We start from the raw sequence: 3,548 nt of genomic DNA, 5'->3' as shown, positions 1-3,548 counted from the left end.
AACCCTTGGTGACTACCACACTATTTCTTGACCCGTGGAGGGAGAGCTGTAGGACCAAAGAGAGCTTTACAACAAAGAAGCATAAAGCTTCTCAAAACAAGAGCGCTCTTGATGTTCGCTAGAGATGCCAGGTATATCTACAGGGCAGCTATAACCCATGGGGAGATGCACTGTACAAAAGTTCACAAAGCAGTTGTTATTATTTGTAGCGTTGTTCTGTGTGGGCTTTTTTTGCTTCTTTTCTCACACAGATTAGATTTTTTTTCATCATTCAGTATTGCTCAAATATACCGCACATAATCCAATTTGACCATTTATTTTACATAATAAGAAAAACAACATAGTAAGGTGTTCTGCCACCATGAGCTGCCGCTTGAATGCGCTTCGATTGGCATAAATTGTACAAGTTGCTGGAACTCTTCCAGGGGTTGACATTAAGTGGAATTTGCCCTCCGGGCCAGTGGTTTTTCAGGATCACTGGCCCCACCATTTGTAACCACTGGCCCAGGAACATTAATTTTGATTCAGCAAATAACAGTCAAGAACCGACCCTCGTAATGAAGAAAATGAACCTGATCTGATGCAATAGTATTTCTTCTAACAACTTCATTCTAAGTTGAACATATTGTAGATTCCAGAATAATAAATATTTCTGGAAGCCTGCGTCTATCTCATGACACGTACCCCATCCCCATGCAGCTAATACAGTGTTCGGTTCATTCTGGCTTGTGCCTCTTCACACACAACTTGTGCGAGACACTGTTTTCACGAGGGTCAAACCCTGTGGAGCGTTCTGCTACATGGCCCTTGAAGAGTGGAGAATACCTACAATAAACCAAAACATTACTCATATCTGCAAATAAGCAAATAACTAGTAATTACTATACATTTAGATTATTATTAAATCATGGCCATGAAATATCTGCAAAGAACATTGTTATTTTTACATGGCACTTTCTGCTTGCCTGTCATTGTCAGGATATAATGGTTAGATATACTATCAGCCCTGCTGTAGGATTATGACAGCATCAACATGATGTGATGTGTTGTGAGCTTGTACATCTGCTATTATAGTACTAGAGGTTCGGGTCGCTATGCGGCCCTCACATCTAGAGTTCGGGCCTTCCCTCGTACCTACGTCGCACCGCCGATCCGACCGATATGCCCATATGGAGATCCCTGTATCTGTCAGTCTGTGTCCCTTTTATACTCATATATGGAGATCCCTGATGTCATCAGTATATGCCCATACTGTATGGCCATGCCCCCTTTTGTGCCCATATATGGAGCTGACTGATTTGTTTGCGCCTGATGCTATGACGACACATTGAGGTGTCGACAAGACACTCCACATGTGGGCATAGCTGCATTGGGAAGTGGGAACTCCTTATATGGTTATGGCTGTGAGCCATAGTGAAATGAGCATGACGACATGGTCTGCTCGCCCGCCCGCCTGCCTGCTCGCCGGCCGGCCGGCCTGCCGGTCCTCCCTTAAGCCAATTATGATATATAGGATGGAGTATAAATTAAACATGACAAGTCATTATTCTGCACTGTGCGCATCCCGCTATGACATTACCTTAGCGAGAACACAATATGTTTTCTAATCTATTCTGCATACTGTACGTCAGCATTGATCTGCACTGCAGATCTAACAAAAGACTTGATTCTATAGCCCGAGCTAACTCTAGCGGTCACACAGGTGTGGCTTTCTCTCTCTCTCTTCCTCTCATGCTCATACTTGCAAATTGTCAATTGTACTCCCAGCTGTCACTCTCCCTAGAGTCTTCCAGTGACTTCCTTTTCTTTAAACCTGCTTTTTGCCTGCATGCCGTTTGGCCCGGTTACCGGTGGTTTTAAGAACACTTTACCACACAAAGCAACTTGAAAGAAATGCTGCAGGTGCTCGTGGACGCGAGAGAGCAAGCAGAGAGCTCTGCGCTCTGCACTCTGCACCAGGGCAGACGGAGCATCCATCTGGCCTTTCAACCAGCTGAGACATCAGGCTCACAACACCTTACAGGGAAATTATATTATAATTAACCGCTTAAACCCACACATGGGTGACTTGAGTCCCTCAGGGCTCTATACCAGTGTCTTTTTCTGTTTTCTGTTATTGTGGGGAAAGCTTTCGCCGAAATTAGCCGATCGACAAGCTCACGACGCGACGCGGCGCGTTGCGTTGTGAGCTTGTCGATCTGCTATTTTCTGTGAAAGCCCTTAAGTGGTTAAAGGTTTACTTATCATTACTTACTTATTTTCTATCCATTACACATGTTTTTGTTGCATTCCTAAGCCAAATAATTTGATGCCCGGCGGAAAGATGCTAATGTCTCCGGTAGGAGACTCAATGAGGCTCCATTGATTCTCCTACCGGGAGAGTCCGCCGGTTATCAAATTATTGGCATAGGAATGCGACAAAAACTAAAAGATCTCCATGAATTCAAGGCTTCATGGGGTGTGTAATGGATAGAAAATAAGTAATTTTTTGGGTGAACTACTCCTTTGAGGTCATATTTTAACTGGCCCAAGCGGACAAGGGGAACGTGCAGTCTGCCTGCCGGGCCACTGGGCCGGTTATAATGTCGCACTCTGTCTACCGAAGGAACAGAATGGAACGTCTTTTTTTATAACAAAAGATTTTGATGATGGTGCTGGTAGAGAGCGCTGTCTAAACACGTCAGTCCTAAAATCTCACATAGGTGTTCAACCGGGTTGAGAATGATCAGGTGACTGACTGTGTGTGAAGGTCATAGCATAATGATTCACATAATTTTCATATACTCATCATCAAACATCGGACTTGGCAGTGGACAGGTTGCCACTGCAGCCCTCCCAAGAAGTTCAGCCTGAGACAGCCCCAATGCAGAATGTTGTTGTATGCTGTGTTGTACAGATCTGGAAATAAATCATGTCAACCCGTCGCAGCCAGGCTTGTGGTGGCTGAGTGGGTGGGTGGGTGGGGGGGGGGGGACAACTAAAACAAAACCGGGAAACAAATCTATGAGTAATGCATCTCTGGTTGAAAGATGGACTGCGTTTGCTGACAGTATGATCACATCCTGCGTTTGACGTTCTCAGTCACCTGAGCTCTTCCTTGCTTCCCTTACGTATCACACTAAATGTACGTCATTCAATGTGCGGAAATTTTTATTGAAAAAAAGACCATTACTGCATCAAAAGTAATCAACAAACTATGATATAAAAACTGGTCAAACATTGGCCAAATTGGCAAATAATATAAGAAAGAGGCAACAATATTGTGAAAATAGCCAATCTACAAGCTCAGTTTTTATAGTATAGTTTGTTGAATACTTTTGATGCAGTAATGGTGTTTTTTCATTAAATTTGTTCTTCTTTTTTAGGTATTAAAAAGCTCTTGTCCCATAGACAGAAATGCAGATAGCTAATCATCATCATCATCCTCATCATCATCATCAGACTGATAGAGCACTTTACCTGCTGCTCAAATGAGCTTTACATAAACAGAACAAATAACAGAACAAAAAAAAACATAAAACAGGCTAAAGTCTGGAAAATTAGGTTCC

This window comes from Gymnoscopelus microlampas (assembly GCF_963454915.1).
Source record: "Gymnoscopelus microlampas genome assembly, chromosome: 2".
Taxonomy (NCBI): domain Eukaryota; kingdom Metazoa; phylum Chordata; class Actinopteri; order Myctophiformes; family Myctophidae; genus Gymnoscopelus; species Gymnoscopelus microlampas.
This window is presented reverse-complemented; position numbering follows the sequence as displayed.